This window comes from Echeneis naucrates, chromosome 11 (assembly GCF_900963305.1).
Source record: "Echeneis naucrates chromosome 11, fEcheNa1.1, whole genome shotgun sequence".
Lineage (NCBI taxonomy): Eukaryota > Metazoa > Chordata > Actinopteri > Carangiformes > Echeneidae > Echeneis > Echeneis naucrates.
In genome coordinates this window covers 20,715,199-20,734,454 of record NC_042521.1, presented here as the reverse complement: position 1 = coordinate 20,734,454, position 19,256 = coordinate 20,715,199, and positions in this window count along the sequence as shown.

The following is a 19,256-nucleotide window of genomic DNA, read 5'->3' as shown; positions in this document are numbered from 1 at the left end:
ACAACAAAATGTGCTTTGCTATTAATTTGGCACACCTGCTGCATCCCTATCTCTGCGATAGAGAGGCTGAGAGAAAGGCCAGAGAGTTTCAAACGGCTGTGGGTTTTGATGACCAGACAGAGGTGAACAGAGGTGGTAGAAAAGACAAAACTGTGTTTATGTTTTTACACCAGAATCACTATTACGGCATAAAAAATTTGCAGTCCTTTCTAAGAGTCCGTCACGTGTGTGACTACTGTTACACGGGGTATGACAGCGTTTGCAGCCACCGCTGTCAAGGGCGGTGCTCCGTGTGTTTGGACGGCTCGTGTTGTAAAGTCAGGCTCGAGCGTGTGTAGATTGTAACAGAACGTGTCGGTCTGCTTACTGTCTGAGTAAACACAAGGAGCCCGTTGAGAGAATAGGGTTTGGGTCGTACGCTAGTCAATGTGAGATGTACAAACAGTGTGAAAAATGTCACAGACTGTGGTACGTCGCTATGAACGGCAAGAGCAAACCTCATGTGTGTCAAAAATTGAAATGCAGAATATGCGGGGAGGTCACCAGGGAGGAGGAGTCAGGGAGTGAGAAACATCTGTGTTACATGCAGCCTTTACAGGCAGATGCGGATCATAATCAGAAAATAGTATTTTATGATTTTGAAACCTTCACGAACGAGCAGGGCGTGCACGTGCCATATCTGGTGTGCACAAAAACCTTAGATGGAACGCCCACGGCGTGACATGCGCTCTAGAGTTTTTCAGACATTTCAGAACGGCCTCTTATCAGAAAGCCGTTTTTTTAGCACATAATTCTAAAGGTTTTGACAGCTACTTGGTCCTCAACGCCATTATAGAGCTGAGCATAAAGCCGTCCTTGGTCATGCAGGGTAGCAAAGTGATTTGTTTTTCAGAAAGCGATTACGGTCATAAATACATAGATTCCCTGAGTTTTCTGACCATGCCTCTCTCGGCCATGCCCAAAGCTTTAGGTTTTGCTGATAAAACCAAAGGCTATTTTCCTCACGGTTTTAGCTCTGAGCAGCGCTGTTTTATTGTCAAAACGACGTGGACATTCTGTCTGAGGCTTGTACCGTTTTCAGAAACGGTTACATCCAGGAAACGGGTGTGGATCCTTTCAGCAGGTCGACCATAGCCACGCACCAACTTTCTCAGGCCATTCCTCCTCCTGATCATTACAAACGTCAGTTTAAATCTTATTTGCACGGCAGCATACAGTGGTTAGAATGGGTTTCTAACATCCGCGACATCTTTATACAGCACGCTTTGAACGCTGGTGAAAAACAGCTGGGAAAGAACTTTGTAGACGGTTAAGCAGAAGCAGGAGGCGTTAAGTACGTCTGGGAGTATCTTGGTTGATTTTATCACGGTTGCCCTGTGCATTTCCAGCCTCAAGAACGCACTCCTCTAACGGGGACAACATCTTAGGAGCCCCACTCTAGCACCATAAGGAGACTAGAGAGGTTACGTTCGGTGCACGGTGTAACACCAGTTGTCATGAGGGAGCACAGGTGGGTGGAGATGAAAAAAACACACAAGGGGGTGAAAGATTTTCTCAGATGTTACGACATTCCTCAGCCTATGTAAATTGCAGTTTCTCTTATCCTCTGGGTCACTCTGAAATAATCCTTAAAGATTTTGAACACCCCAGCAGTTGCTTTGGGCTAATCAAAGCCATAGTGTATCCACCGAGAGGTTTGTTTTCCCCGTTCTACCCTACAGAACTCTCTGGTGTTTACTCTGTGCCGCACCTGCCCAGAGATGAATTTTCAGCAGGGGGCGTGCACTCATTGTGACGAGGCCAGAGCTTTAAAGGGGGTCTGGGCCAGGCCTGAGTTTAACAAGGCTTTGGAGATGGGCTATCGTTTGGCCGAGATAACAGAAGTTTTTTGATCGCAGGGACAATGCCGTCTTTCTAAAGTACATGCAGACGTTTTTGAAAGGTAAACAGGAGGCTTTGGGTTACCTGCCCGAGGTCGTAGATGAGGAGAGCAGGGAAAGATACGTCAGGGACTATCAGACACATCAGGGTATTTTGCTGGACGCCTCCCAAATTAAACTAAATCCGGCAAAAAGACCAATTTCTAAATTGTGTCTCAACAGCTTCTGGAGAAAGTTTTCTCAGAGAAGTAACCTCTGTCAGACATCTCTCGTCACAGAACCCGAAGAGTTTTTCTCTTTTATGTTTTCAGAAAAACACAAAGTCAAATACTTTAACTTCATCAACGACAGAGTGGCCCTGATCCAGTGGGTGCACAGAGATCGCTACATTGCCACTCCCAACAAGGTAGACAATGTGTTTGTAGCCGCTTTCACCACGGCCTACGGCAGATTAAAATTGTACGGTTACTTGGAACAGATGCAGGACAGAGTTCTTTACTTTGACACAGATAGCCTCATTTACACATTTGCTGCAGCCGGTCCTAAAACTTATGCTTATCAGACCAGGAACAAGAAAAAAGCGGCGCTGAAAGTCAAAGGTATTACGCAGACGCACGACAGCTGTCAAAGAGTCAACTTTGACAGTGTCAAACGATTGGTGGAGGGCTATGTGAGACAGCGTGCTGAGAGAGGGGAGGAGAGGGAGGGGTTCATTGAAACCCCTCAGCAGAACATTGTAAGGGAAAAAAGGGGATTTCTCTTAAAAAATTCTTTATTTCAGAAAAAGTTTTGCGTTGTGTTTGACAAGAGACGGTTGCTGCCTACTGGTCATACTTTGCCTTTTGTTTTTTTTTTTTTAAAAAGAAATGTCACACCTTGTTGAAGAAATTGATTTTGATCCTAGATTGCCTTTTTCATGTCAGATTGTGGGACCCAGTGGTTGTGGAAAAACGTTTTTTGTAAAAAATTTATTGGAAAATTGTCAACATGTGATGAACCGTGTACCTGAGAAAATTGTATGGATTTATACTTGTTATCAAAGCATGTACGAAGAACTACAGAAGAAAAATAAAAATATAAAATTTGTCGAAGGACTGCCGGATTCTTTTGAAGACGCTCAATTTCCCTCTCAATTTCCCTCTATTCCCCCCTCTATTTCCCCCTCAACAAAACCATCTCCATTATAACCATTATATTAGAGGACGTGTTATTACAAGCGGCAGATCATCCAGAAGTGGAAAGAATTTTCACGCAATACAGACACCATAAAAATATGAGCGTGATGCTGCTGACCCAAAATGTATTTTACAAAGGTAAATACAATCGCACCATCAGCTTAAACAGTAATTACCTGGTGCTGTTTAAAAATCCACGGGATAAATTGCAAATCAACGTATTGGCTCAACAAATATGTCCCGGTCAAAAAGATTTTTTTATTCAAAGTTTTGAAGACACTACTCAAGGTCCTTTCAGTTATTTATTGGTGGACCTCACACCAGCCTGTCCAGAAAAATTTAGACTCAGGTCGGGAATACTACCTCGGGAGTGGCCAGTGGTTTTTTTGCCTAAAACAAAGTGAAATAATTTACATTTTTCTTTTGCCTCTGCTCTCTGCCGTGGTACCCATGTTCAGTCAGCTTCTCGGCAGTCTGATTCACAAAAACTAAGTTATGAGTCAGAGAGCGAGCCAAAAGATGTTTCTGCTGAACCTTCAACAGCTTGCTAGAGCAACAAAAACAGGATGACAAGGTCTCTGAAGTACTGCAAAACCTCGCTCCTCGCGGTCTTAAAAATGTCTCCTATATCATGAAGAAATTAGCGCAGCGGTGGGTGGACTCCAAACAGTGAATTTGTGTATAAGGGAAAGACTGTGAGAGGTTCTCATATAGTGGACCTGTTTAAACATTTGTCCTTGTCTAAAATAAAAAAATCCACAGACCGGCACCGAAGGGTTGGATGTTTTTTTAAATTCTCTAACGGAGGTCAACATTCCCCTTTCCTCCGTGAATAACCCTCAAGCTCGCAAACATTACAGCAGACTCAGAACAGGGGGTGAGGAAGAGAGCGGTGGTGGCGGTGGTTTTGAAACCGCTCGGAAGAAAATCATCCTATCCTCAGGATGGAGCATGTCCCCCAAAGAGAGAAAAGATGATGATGACGAAGAAGAAACACCCCTGGTGGAGAAAAGATATAAAGAGATGAAGAAGCCTCCTTGGATCGAATTTATATAAAGTTTATCGTTGAAAAAAAAGGCACGCTTGAGACCGTTTTCTTTTTTTGTGTGTGCGTCTTTATTTTTATTTCTTATCCAACTTGTGACATTCTTGACCATTGTAAAGAACAGACAGTGTGGTGAGTCTTTATGACTCTATGACTACAACTTTACGTACAGCTTTGATATTTTTTCACAAAACGAGTCACCGTATCATCATTTTGTAATGCCTCGTCTTCACCGCTGTACAAAGATAAAACATTTTCAAAAGTTAAACTGCAGGTTCTGTGACATAAATAATAAACACAATGCTGACCACAGGCTGTAGACAAGGTGTGTTGCAGCTGTCTGCCATGATATGACACAGTTTTGCACCGTTTTTCTAAAAATGTTAAAATGTCTTTAGGGTAGTGTATAAAATCAGGGAATCCAAAAGACTCAAAAGAAGTCCCATTCCGTCCAGAGTAAGGGCCAACCAGTGTTCTCCAGGCTTGTGTCCCGGATGTGTGTTCACAATCATGTAGGAAGGGAGTGTGAAAGAGGGTTAGGGTTAGTAAAGGCAACTGGTCAAAGGCCCAAACTCCGCAGAAAACATTTCCCAGTAAACGATCAAATCAAATCAAATCAGATTTATTTGTATAGCGCCAAATCATAACAAAGTTACATCAAGGTACCGTATTTTCCGCACTATGAGGCGCACCTTCAATGAATGACATATTTTAAAACTTTTTCCATATATAAGGCGCACAGCATTATAAGGCGCTACAGTAGAGACTGGGATTACGTTACGTTACGTTATGCATTAATGTCCATATTCACAATATGACCAACCTTGTTCAACTGTAAACACACAAAAGAAACACGTAAAGCTCACTTTATCAGTTCATTCCTCATCTACCAATCCCTCGAATTCTTCTTCTTCAGTGTCTGAATTGAACAGCTGGGCGAATGCGGCATCCAACACGCCCGGCTCCGTCTCATCAAAGTCGTCATTAATCGAGTCAGTGTCGCTGTTGTTGTCTGGCAGTTCAGTGACAATTCCTGCCTTCCTGAAAGCTCGGACCACAGTTGAGACTGATATATCAGCCCAGGCATTTACGATCCACTGGCAGATATATATATGGATCAATATCAATATTGATCCATATATAAGGCGCACCGGATTATAAGGCGCATGGTCAGCTTTTGAAAAATTTGAAGGCTCTTAGGTGCGCCTTTTAGTGCGGAAAATACGGTACTTTACATATAGAGCAGGTCTAGACCAAACTCTTTAAAAAATTATTTAAAGAGACCCAACAGATCCCCCAATGAGTAAGCACTTGGCAACAGTGGCAAGGAAAAAGTTCTTTTAAGAGGCAGAAACCTCAAGCAGAACCAGGCTCAGGGGCGGCCATCTGCTTCGACCGGTTGGGTTGAGAGTGGGAGAGAGAGAGAGAGAGAGAGAGAGAGAGACATTGGAGGGGGGGTGTAGGCAGGAACATGTTGCTGCATGAAGTTCATGGAGTTGAGCTGTAGTACAGAATTCATGAAATATGGGACCAGCAGGTGTTGCAGGAACATGGGATGGTGATGAGTCACCACCTGCAGGATGAGGACAGGGAGAGAGAGGAGAGGAACTGGGAGAGACAGAGACTTTGGCAGAACATGGTTAGTAAATGCAGTATAAATGCTTAAAACTGGGTGAAACTGTGTTTTTTAAGAAGAATGGTTCTTATCAGCGCATGCAAGGGGGGAGGAAGGGAGAGCGAGCGAGAAGGAGGAAGAGAGAAAGAGGGAGAGGGGGAGAGCGGGTGAGAGGGAGAGAGAGAGAGAGAGAGAGAGAAGCTCAGTCCTTCCCCCAGCAGCCTCGGCCTATAGCAGCATAGCTAAAGAGTAGAGGATTTTAACTTTTTAAGTATAAGCTTTGTCATACAGGAAAGTTTTAAGCCTGGTCTTGAAAATTACTAAAGAGTCCGCCCCCCGGACCGATGCTGGAAGTTGGTTCCATAGAAGAGGAGCCTGATAACTGAAAGATCTGCCTCCAGATTTACTCTTGGAGACTCTAGGAACCACAAGTAAACCTCCATCTAGAGAGCGGAGTGGCCTGCTAGGACAGTAAGGAACTATGAGCTCTCTGAGATACGATGGAGTTTGGCCATTAAGAGTTTTATATGTTAAAAGAAGGATTTTGAATTCTACTCTATATTTTACTGGCAGCCAATGAAGAGCAGCTAACACAGCAGAGATATGATCTATTTTCCTAGTTCCTGTTAATATTCGTGCAGCAACGTTCTGAATCAACTGATAATGAGTTACAGTAGTCCAGCCTAGAAGTTACAAATGCATGGACTAGTTTTTCTGCATCGTCCTGAGAAAGGATATTTCTGATTTTCCTAATGTTTCTCAGGTGGAAGAAAGCTGCCCGACTAACTTGTTTTATGTGAGGGACAAAGGACATGTCCTGGTCAAAAATTACTCCATGGTTAATTACAGTGGAGCTGGAAGCCAAAGTAATGCTGTCCAGACTGATGAGATGATTAGATAGTATTTTTCTGAGGTGCTTAGGACCGAGTACAATAACTTCCGTTTTGTCAGAGTTGAGAAGTAAAAAATGTCCTGCAGTCTGGCTTCATTGATAGGTACAGTTGAGTATCGTCTGCATAGCAGTGGAAGTTGATGCTGTGTTTCCTGATAATGTTGCCTAGAGGAAGCAGATAAAGTGTAAAGAGGATTGGTCCAAGTACCGAACCCTGCGGGACTCCATGACTGACTACAGTACATGAGGAGGAGCTGTTGTTAACATGAACAAACTGATGTCTATCTGATAAGTAGGATTTGAACCACCTTAGTGCAGTTCCTTTAATTCCAATTTCACGTTCCAGTCTCTGTAGTAAAATATTATGATCTATGGTGTAGAATGCAGCACTAAGATCTAGATGGAGAAGTATGGAGGCTGATCCATTGTCTGAGGCCATTAGAATGTCATTGGAGACTTTAACCAGCGCTGTTTCTGTGTTATGATGGGCTCTAAATCCTGACTGAAACTCTTCAAACAAACTGTTCCCATCCAGATGCTCATGTAGTTGTTTTGCTACAGCTTTCTCAATGATTTTAGAAATAAATGGAAGGTTCGATATGGGTCTGCAGTTTGCCAAAACATCTGGATCAAGATTAAGCTTTTTAAGCTGGGGTTTGATGACCGCGGTCTTAAGTGCCTGAGGTACATAACCCAGAAATAAAGTCAGATTAATCAAACCTAGAATGAACTGCTAAATTAAATAAAAGATCTCTTTAAAGAGGCTAGTTGGTACTGGGTCTAATAGACAGGTTGACGGTCTGGACGATGAAACTATAGAAGCTAGCTCTGAGAGATTCAGAGGTGAGAATGATTCCAGAAATGATGCATCATTTTGTGTCAGTTTGACTTTTAGTAGTAATCCACCAACACTTGTCGCTTGGAGTTCATTTCCAAAATAGATTCATAGCAAGCGTAAGCAATCAGGATGGTGGTATCTCATTTCCATCCTTAAATTTCCGTTGGAAACAGGGGATAAGGCGTTGCCGTCTTCAGCAGCGTTGAGGTTAAAAGACAAACAGAGAGTAACCCTACTCAAATTCTACCCTGTTGATGCTTAGAGTTCAATCTTTCAAGTGTCTCCCTATGGCGGTAAAAACTCTTAGATGTCTTTTCCTGCGAGACCGCAAAGTCAGCGGTCTAGCAGGACGAACCGTTGTGGATATGAAAGACATGATTTTATCATAGAAGGGGTGGACTCTAAAACACCAGAATTTTTGTCACCAGCATAATGTCTCTGAAACTCTGACTGCTCGCAAACAGAGTCTTAATTTTCTCCACGTATTCCTCCATCATCGTCAGCCAGTTCTTGAACGGAATGTGCAAACATCTCTGAAACACTCCGCATTCGTTGTTGTAATACTCCAACACAAACATGTCCTCACACCCTGCTCCATCTCAGTTATTGTGTGTTTTTTTTTTTGTTTGTTTGTTTGTTTCTTTGCAATTAAAGTATCTATTTTCACACCTACCTGGTTCTCGTGGCTCCTGCATTTGGGTCCTCATTCCACCACCACCCGCAACAACACTGACATTCTGTCTCTCCCCTTGTTCAATGGCTCAAAAATTACCTGCCTTCACCAAAGCCCTAAAATAAAGCAGCTTAATTGAATTTTAAATCCAATATCCATTTTGATGATGAAACATCCTTGTTATGGGTGGTATTATACCACCACCCATTGGTCATTTTGTGATACTGCACTTCTTGTGAAACTTTCGTACGTTACCCAGCCTGCCCAGCGTCTTTGTTGAGCCGCAGTTATGACTTCAGCATCCTGGTACTAAAGCAGCAGTTAACTAGCAATGTGTGCCGTCTCGTTCTTTTGTTATTACAACATCTAACAATCCTGTTATTTATCAAATCAACTAAATTTTATTCAATTTTATCATATATTGTTTTCTAATAGTGAAATAGACATTCACCATTGAATATGATTATTATTTTTTTCTGTCTTTTTTTTTATTTTACCACAATCCAACTGTCATAATAGTTTTCCTTTATATAGTAAAGCTTTATTATTACTATTATAAAATTTTCAAGAAATTAGTATTGAATTAATTTTATTGAAAGGAAACATAACAGTCAGCAGTATGAAACTATTTAACAGTTTATTCTTTGTTAATATTCTGTAAGAAGTGAATTATCAAATACATCTCTTCTCTCCTCATCTCTTGTCTAATAACGAAACAACAAAAGGTTGCTTAACATTGAACATTAGCACATGTGGGACAGTATGTGCAAACGTGAGCATGGGCTTTGCAGACGTATTTCTAACACTTGCAGCACACAACTTTTGTCTTGCAGTCCTTCTTCCAGGGGCAGAAATTGTGAAAGATGACCAGGGGCCAGCGTGCAGTCATCCTTCTGCAGCTGTACGTTCCAATAACCTTGTCAAGGTAGTCCACGCCCCCTTTAGTGCGGTTGTAGTCCAGGATGATGGCTGGTTTCCTGTCTTCACAATCAGTGATTTCAGCTGCCTTGTGCAGTGAACTCAGCAGGACCACATTCTTGTTCTGTTTTGGGAGGTAGGAAACAAGAGTGGTGGTGGGGGTGAAGGCAAACTTCGTTGAGAAGACCACTCTCCGTCTTATTTCGAGGAGTGCGGGGGGGAGTTTAGACTTGTTTTTCCAAACAGTGCCAACCATGGTCATTTTCCTTTTCAGGAGCTGTTGGCCGAGTTCATAGGAGGTGAAAAAGTTGTCAAGTGTGACGTTGTGGCCCCTCAGTCCAACCGTCAAATCAAGTAGGACACGCATCCCCCTGGTTCTTCTCTGGTGCTCCACTAGGCAACTTCCCAGTGTAGACACGCATATTCCATGCATAGGTGGATTTTGCATCACAGGCCACCCACATTTTGATGCCATATTTTGCTGGCTTGCTTGGCATATACTGCTGGAAAGGACAGCGACCTGATAATAATAAAAAAAAAAAAAGATAAAGATTACAATCAGTAGTGAGTGTTAGAAAAAAAAAAAAAAAAAAAAAAAAATCACATGAATCAAAGTAAAAATATAAATTTCAGGTAAGTAACATTACGAAAATAAAAATTTACCTTTGAATTTTATAATTTTATAAAGAGTTTGGTCTATACCAGCTCTATATGTAAAGTGCCTTGATGTAACTTTGTTATGATTTAGTGCTATACAAATAAATCTGATTTTACTTTGATTTGATTTTGAGTTTGTCACACGCCTTGCTGGTTCTTCACTCACGGTTGTCAAATCTTAGCATTCTTGAAAAAGTACTGTGGTGACTATTCAAAAAACAAAACTTGTCACCTGTGGTGGTTTGGGATGGTTGTTCTTGACTCGACTCCAGAGAAAAAAAAAAAAATTCCCGTTTATTTGAACCAAAAAAAGGATAAGGTAAATTGACAGAACAAAAAGGGATTCTACTGTTTCTCTGGCTGCCGTGTAAAAACTGTGTGTGTCCCACCACCACTCAACTCAAACTAATCAACACTTCTGATCAACAGCAGCTGGGGCACGGCTTGAGGTAAAAGAAAATAACTGAAATATACTGCACCCTAGTGGAAAAGCAAATAACTGCGCAACACAAAAAAAAAAAAATATGGCTCCTACACACCGGCCCCATAATTGTGTTGGTGTGCACTTACAATTATATAAACATATTTCCAAAAGGAGCCAAAAAGGATGTGTATGTGAAGTCAATCCATATTTCAGTCTTTAATAACAATCTTTATGTCTCCAACTGCATGCAGAGCTTTGTGACAGGTCTCTCCAGAAAGCCTGTCTTGGTCTTCAGCTGAACTGACCGGACAACACCTCTCCTGTCTGGAAAGGTTTTGGTCACTTTACCCATTAGCCATGAATTTCTTGGAGCAGAAGGTTCCATGATAATAACAATGTCGTCCACAGAAAAATTCCTTCGTGGCTTTGTCCACTTTTGTCTTTCTTGGAGCAGTGGAGGGTATTCTCTTACCCACCGCTTCCAAAATAAATCTGACAGGTACTGTACCTGTCTCCATCTTTGTTTGATGTATACATCACTATCATCAAACAGTCCAGGAGGAAGAAGAGGTTTGGCTTTCAGCAGAAGAATGTGGTTGGGTGTAAGTGTTTCCAGGTCATTAGGGTCATTGGATAGTTTGGTTATTGGGCGACTGTTCAGAATGGCTTCAATTTCACAAAGGATAGTGCAAAAGCTTTCATCATCCATAGTTTGCTGTTTGACAATGAAATACAGCACCTTTCTTATGAGGCGAATAATCCGCTCCCATGTTCCGCCATAGTGAGATCCAGCAGGAGGGTTGAATATCCATGCTATTCCTCTTTTTGCCAAGGCACTTTGAATTTTGTTGTAATCTAGGGCTTTAAGAGCTTCCCTTAACTCTCTTTCAGCTCCAACAAAATTGGTGCCATTGTCTGACCTGAGGTTGGAGACTTGCCCACGTCGACACATGAACCGTCGGATGGCATTTATGCATGAATCTGTTGTTAGTGAGTGGGCTGCTTCAAGGTGTACTGCCCGACTAGTCATGCATGTGAAGATTACACCATACCTTTTGACCATGCTGCGACCTCTTTTGATGTCAATAGGGCCGAAATAATCCACACCTGCATTTGTAAATGGTGGTAAATCTGGCAGGAGTCTTTCAGCTGGAAGGTCAGACATTTTTTGTTCTCCAACTCTCCCTTGAAGACGACGACAGGTAACACAATCAGCAATGATTTTTCTGCAGGCTGAGTTTGCATTTGTTATCCAGTAGGTTTTTCGAAGTGTAGATATCATGTGATTGCGTCCAGCGTGACCCACTTGCTTGTGAATGTGTTGTAAGATAAGTTTGGATATGTGTTGATCTTTAGACAGAATTATTGGATGTTTTACTGTCTCAGGCATGAATGCTTTTCTCAGACGACCTCCTACTCTCAACAGCCCATCTTGGAGTATGGGTTCCAACCTGTAGATGTCACTGTTGGTTGGCACAGATGACGCTCCTTTCTCAAAGAGAGAGATTTCCCTGTGAAATCTTTGCTGTTGGCAGAGGCGTGCAATTTCCAGTTCTGCAGTATGTAAGTCATCCCGTGTCAATGATTGAACATTCATTTTTGCTTTGTATTGTTGATGTCCTTTATTGCATGTTTTACCTTTTTTCCTTAGCTGTTGAAGCAGATCTTTAAACTTCAAAAACCAGGCGACTGAAGTTTTGAGTTTTTCCCAGTCTGAAAAGTAGGTCAAGAGCTTGTTCATGGTATTGGATGCATCATCAACAACACAAGCATTAACTGTGAGGTCTTGTTTAACCTCAGGGTCATCCAAGGTGACGGCGGGTTTGTTTACCTCCTGTTTTGGCCATGTTCTTTCCTCAGTCAGCAGAAACTCTGGTCCTTTGAGCGATCGTTGACATTTCAGAAAATCATCAGCTGACAGTCCTCTTGAAGCCTCATCAGCGGGGTTCTGCTTAGAGCCAACGTACCTCCACTGGGCCACCTCTGTGGCTTCTCTTATGACAGCCACTCTGTTCGCCACAAATGTGTGGAATCTCTTTGTTTCACTTGAAATGTAATTAAGCACAATCGTGCTATCGGTCCAGAACACTGACTGGTCCAATTCCAGTTGAAGCTCCTTTATAATCATCTTGTCCAGTCTGACAGCTAATACAGCAGCAGTGAGTTCAAGCCTTGGTATTGTGGTTTGTTTCATGGGAGTGACTCTGGCTTTTCCAATCATGAAAGAAATGTTAACTTCATCAGAGATGCCTTTCAATCTCAGATAAGAAACAGCGCCATATCCATGTTCACTAACATCTGAGAAGTGATGCAGCTGTGCATTGTTTACCTTTCCAAAGTTCAATTTATGCATATTTGTCAGCCACTGTGTCCACTTCTGCAGAAAGGTTTGTGGTATTGTGTCATCCCAACCAATTTTTCTTTTGCACAGCTCTTGCAGCATCAGCTTGGGAGGCAGTGTGAACGGTGACAAGAAACCAAGAGGGTCATAGATAGAATTAACCACTGACAAGATTCCACGGCGGGTACACGGACGACTTTCCAGTGCAATCTTGAACATGAACATGTCTGATTGCTTTGGTTGCTTTGGAACGATTTTCTTCAGGGATGCTTGCAATAACTGCTCGACTGTTGCTCATCCACTTTGAGAGCCGAAAGCCTCCTTTGGCACATGCAGCAGTAAGATCCTGTACCATTTGCAAAGCTTCCTCTTCTGATGACAGACTTTAAACAATCGTCCACGTAAAAGTTTTGCTTGATGGTCTTTAACACTTCGTCACTGTACTGAGCTGTGTTGTCGTCAGCAACTCTTTTCAAGGCATAATTGGCGCAGCTCGGTGATGAAGTTGCTCCAAAAATGTGAACCTTCATTCTGAAGTCCACCACAGGTTGTGTCACATCTCCATTATGCCACCACAAAAATCGAAGGAAATCAACGTGTTTCTGAGAAACATGAACCTGGTGAAACATAGCCTGCACATCGGTCATGATGGCCACTGCTTCTTGTCTAAATCTCAGAAGAACGCCAAAAAGGGAATTTGTGAGATCAGGACCTTGCAACAGCTGGCTGTTCAAAGATGTGCCCTTGAAACTTGCTCCACAGTCAAATACAACTCTCAAGGTTTTCTTTTTGGGATGATAGACCCCATGATGTGGTATGTACCAAATTTTACCTTCAGTTCCATTCAGTTGCTGTTGAGGCATCTGCTCCGCATAACCATTTTTGATGACATCATTTAGGAAGTGCACATACTCTTGATGATACTCTGTGTTCCTCTGAAACTTCCTTTTCAAACTCATAACACGTTGTTCAGCAATGCAACGATTGTTTGGCATTATGACGTTATCAACTTTAAAGGGTAAATCAACACAGTAGGGGTTGTTTTCAAGACGAATTGTTTTTTCCATTATGTGAAGAAATCTCACGTCTTCTCTTGACATTAAAGTGTCATCACATGACCTTTCATTGAAGTCCTGGTTGTATTTCGTGATTAACAACTGTTCCACTTTATCAATGGAGATCCTATTGACAGTGACAGTAGGGCAGCCCTTCTTCCCTGCATCACTTCCGCTTCCTTTAAGTGGGCCGTTCACTACCCACCCCAATAGGGTCCGAACAGCATAGGGTCCATCGTTACAGCTGTTAATAATTTCCCACGGTTCCAAAAGCTTTGAGGCATTTGTGCCAATCAACAAATCCACTCCAACCTCAAGCTCGGGAACTTTAATCTTTTCCAGGTAAGGCCATTTTCTCAGATCCTTTTCTGTTACAATATTGTGTCTTGTAACCGGCGTGGTTTGCTGAATGTAAACCTCAGGTAGGTCTAGAAAACCTGTTCTCATCATAACCAGCTACTTCCAGTCCAGTCAGAACATGAGTCTTTACAGTATGTGCTTGTCCCATTGTTCGCAGGAAGATGTGTGTTTGGATGCTGTCCATGTGCAGCTGTCTCATCAGGCGTTCTGTACAAAAGGTAGCTGAGCTTCCTGGGTCAAGAAAAGCGTAAGTAGTCAAAATTGTGTTTCCATTCTTAGCCTTTACTTGTACAGGTACAATTGAGAGAACACATTTCTGCGTACCGGCCCCAGTGTGAGCACAGGTCTGCTGAGGGACAACAGTGTTGCCTGATTGCTCAACTGTTCTGAATTTAGCTGGGTTGTGAAGCATTGTGGGATGTCTGAAATTACATACAATCACATGTTAGACGTTTTTTGCAATTTTTTCTGATATGACCTGGTTTTAGACAACCAAAACAAACACCACTTTGTCTTAAAAGATCAAGTTTCTGACGATGCACTTTGTTCTTAAAATGTACACAATCTTCTATTGCGTGATCCTCTTTACATATGCAACCTGATGTGGTCTTGCTTTTTGATAGAGACAAGGCATGAAAGAACGGTGTTTGTGCGGACTTTATACCTGCTGAAGTGCTTACAGCTGCCACAGTTGCTGGATTTTTATTCCTGAGTGAAAATCTTGTGGGAGCGTTTCCTTTAAATGTAGCAGTTTGCATGTCTTGCAAGTTACCAAAGACAGGATCAGAGAGAATTTTGATCTGATGTTCCAGAAAGTTGACCAAATCAGAGAACAAAACTCTACTTCCACATCTCTCCTGTAGGTCACAAACAGCTGCTCTCCATCTTTCTCTTAATTTGTAGGGCAGTTTCATCACAAGCTGTTTCAGGTTTGATGGTACATTCATTTCTGCCATATACTGTAGACTTTCCATCATGTTACAACATCCTCTCAAAAACAACATGTATGTTTGAAGAGAACCAACATCTTCAGCTTTTATTGGTGGCCAACTTAAAGCTTTTTCCATGTAAGCAGCCCCAATTTTCATTTCATTGCCAAAGTGTTCCTTAAACAAGTATTTGGCTCTGTGATAGCCTTGATCATTTGACATGTGATAGCAGCTTCTGATCAGTTCTCTAGGTTGCCCCCTGGTGTGTTGTTCTAGGTAGTACAAGCAGTCCTGGAGATTATTGACCTTTCTTTCAACTCCCTGTTCAAATGCCATGATAAAGGATCCATACTGTAGAGGGTCACCATCAAATATGGGTATCGCTTGACGTGGAAGAGATGCTGTGTGTTGTTGTTGAACCAGTTGAGCAGTGATTTGTTTGTCGCTGCATAATGTTGCCAATGTCCTGTATTTTATTTTCATTTGTGTTCATTTGTGGTGTGGTACAAACATTGCTTGACCTGTGACCTTGCAGTGAGTTGAAGACAGTTGTGTTGCCTCCTGGTGGTCTTGGTAGGGATTGCATGGGTTGTATTGAAGGGAAGGTTTCTATAGGCTGTGTTTGTACATACTTTCTTTCTTTAGGGCGTGCATCCTGAAGGTGTGAAGGTGGTTGCTGTGAGAGTGGTTGTTGCACTGTTTCAAACTTTGACCTTTGTGACATTTCCATTTTTGATTTTCTGGCTTTATCGAAATATGAATTCATTCCATCAGATGGTGTAGAGCCACTTCCCACCATACTGCTTTCCAGTATGGCTATTTTAGCTGTAGCAGCAGCTAGTTGGGTTTCCATTTCCAGTTGTTCCTTTTGTCTTTTTAATCGTTCCTGTTCTGCATGCAGTATCTCCTCCTGAGCCTCCAGTGCATGTTTTTTCTCCAAAGCAGCAATATGTTGGATCAGTGCTGCCTTTTCAGCCTTTGCTCGTAAGCATGCAGAACTTGTGATGGAAGATTTGGATGAAGATTTTGACTTTGATGAGACCTGTGTTTTTCCAGGGGGGAGAACATTTGAAACACTGTCATTGGGTTGAATCTCATCCTCCTGGTCAGCATTTAGTTGAATCTCATCGTCCTGCATTACAGACTGTTTGTCACAATATTCTGTTGCATCCTTCAACCATTTATGCACATCACACGAGAATTTTTCATTTGCTTTAAACTTTTGTTCAAACCACGTTTGCTGCCTTTTGTATTCTTCTTCAGGCAGTGGCATTTCCATCAATGCACCATTTTCAGTTTCAGCAGCAGCTTCACACAATTTGTTAAACTCATTTAAAAGGGTTTCAACACTGCACAAGGTATCACTTGTTATTTTGTCACGTAACAGATTATCGATCTGCAACTTGATTTTGGATGCTTGATTCAAGGTTAACTTCCGGTTCCTTTGCAGGTTTTCAATGAGAAGTGAAACACCTTTTGCAGTTAATTTTCTTTCTCTTTTTTCAATATCACTTTTTACAGCATGCTCCTCAATTTTTGCAACATCACCTTTAGCAGTTGGAACATCACTTTTTGCAACACGCTCCTCAAGAACATTTTCCACATCAGCATTTTCATCCATTTCCACACTGTAAATATGTCAACTTGTGACATCAGCAGCAGAACAATTGCAGTCACTCACAGGTGCTGATTATTTCCTCCTTTTTCCAATTAACTTTCATTTCATCAACATCCATGACATCCAGTTCCACAATCCAATGCATCAAAACTGTCCAGTTCCATTAAATCACTCTAACAGGCTCAGTTTCTTCAATCATGCAGTTTTATTGTCTGCTGCGTCCTTTACCTCTCTCATCTGGCTCTGTCTGATGAACAGGGGGGAGGGATTGCAGGCTCCATGGCCTCCTCTTGATCCAAGCAGCCTCTTTCCAACAATGCTGTTTCCTCCACCCAGGGCAAAGCTCACTTGTCCTCCATCCAGGAAACACAGTTTTTACTTGTGTGGTGACTATTCAAAAAACAAAACTTGTCACCTGTGGTGGTTTGGGATGGTTGTTCTTGACTCGACTCCAGAGAAAAAAAAAAAAAAATTCCCGTTTATTTGAACCAAAAAAGGATAAGGTAAATTGACAGAACAAAAAGGGATTCTACTGTTTCTCTGGCTGCCGTTTAAAAACTGTGTGTGTCCCACCACCACTCAACTCAAACTAACACTTCTGATCAACAGCAGCTGGGGCACGGCTTGAGGTAAAAGAAAATAACTGAAATATACTGCACCCTAGTGGAAAAGCAAATAACTGCGCAACACAAAAAAAATGGCTCCTACAAGTACAGAAGACTTTCAGCGGCATTGTGGCTCGAAAAATTGCCCTTCCACTCTCTGTATCCCAGAGACTAGATGTAGTCTCACCATGAGACCTATAGACACCTGCTAAGATCAAAAGCCCTATGTAGCCACACAGGCCAGGCTGATTAGTGAGTACTCCAAATTTGTCATTTCCAACATGATCTTTTCAATGGCTGGTGTGATGAACAGGAGGAAAGTGGAGGAGATGTCCTTGGCATGGGCACCTGAATATCTTGTTGGCCCTGGGACCATGTTATTTTACTGTTTTTGGATAAAAATGTCTCTCTTTCAGTTTGGGTAATATCTTCTTCACCTGAAGAGGCTTCATGGTCTGTGTTGTATTCCTTCTCATCTTCTTCTTCAGATACCTCTTCTTCCACATCATAGTGTTCTTGCTCATCCTGAACCTCTGAAAAAATCTGTTCCAGGACCTGGTGGACAGTGAAATGTCCACTCGTGGCTTCAGCAAGGAACCAACTGGGGGTTCTTTGGTCAGGGGTATCTTTATATCCTCTCCACTGATTTTTTTTTTTTTTTTTTTTTTTTTTTTTTACATTATGTTTTTTTCGTTTTGTCTGGGATCTTGTGTGATGTGAGGGGTTAGCTGCAGGGCAGAGGTGCAGGTGCAAATTCAAGTTCAATCTGTATATCAATAGGAATCCAGTTTCTTTGTTGTGTGTGTGTGTGTGTGTGTGTTAGAGAGTTTGTGTATGTAGCCTTTGAACTTTTTTCTGTCATGTAAATGCTTTTACCTTTTACTCATCTTCAGGTTTCGACTTGCTTGATTTTTTTTTGGACCCATTGTCCTTGTTGCCTGGAGCTTAATGGATGGTAGCTAGCTAGCCTGGTGGATGGCAGATGTCTGGGCCTGAAGCCTAGTTATTGGTAAATGGCTCAGCCTGGAACCTGGTCTACAGGGGGAGGACTTACCACCCAACTACAAACAGGGTCAGAGGTCAAATGGGTGTGGGGAGTGATGGCTGCAGTGTATTCCGATCTAACAGAACATTGAAATGGTGAAAAGCTGCAGACCACCAAATGCTTCTACAATAGACATGAGCATCAGAGGTGGACCAAAAAGCAACAGAAGTTGATGATCATCTGATGGATCAGGCAGGTGGACATAATTTTTTGGCTGATTGGTGTATGAATGACATTATGTGTTCATCCCATTTCTATATTTCATCAAACTGTCCACTGGCCCCTCATGCCATGTGATAGAGGCATTGTTTCCCTGTTTATCTAATTGTTTTTTGTTTTTTTTTTGTATACTTAAGAGCAGCCTTTAATCAGAACAGATGCAAGACTCTTGGTATGTATCCTCACAGTATAACTGCTACTGTTGACCTCTGTAGCGATGATCAGGATGTCAGAAGTCTGGGAGGGCAATGATGCATCAACACTCATTAGTTAGCTTTTCTCTTCTGAGGGGTGTACTACAAAGACAAATTACTGTTAGCGAGGTATGTTGAGCATAAAGCCAGCATAAAGCCAGCATAAAGCCAGCATAAAGCCAGCATAAAGCCAGCATAAAGCCAGCATAAAGCCAGCATAAAGCCAGCATAAAGCCACCTTCGTGACTGTGTCACGAAGGTGAGTGGCAGATTGTTTGTCGAAATACAAAGGGAGAGTCTGTCTGAGGAAGGAGAGCTCTAAAACAAAAATTTGATTCACTGTTGTCTAACAGCCATGCCTCGCACCACTCAGAACAACCCGCTGGGGAAGCAGATAAACGCCACTTTACTTTGTAGACGACTCAATTGGCCAAGAAAAGAGCAGATGTCCAACGCGAGCAGTCGTGTCGAGGTCCTTCGTCGTGGCCTCCCAAGCTAGAGTGGTCCTCGGCTGAAGTGGCTGTCGGTCTGGCTCGTCACTCTTCAGCAGCAGTGTTGTCTTTCGTGCAGTTGGCTTGGTTATGAAGTTAATATCCGAATTATCCTTCTCTTTCCTGATGAAAACAGACTGGAGCCGCGGGTGGCACAAGCGGCCGTGGTTACCACAGCAACTTGAGACACTGGAGGCTGAGTGCCGTGCAGCCAAACTTGTTCCGGTCTCCAGCAGCTTCATCTTCAACTTGGCTTTTCAACTTAGCCCTTGTAGCTTAGGG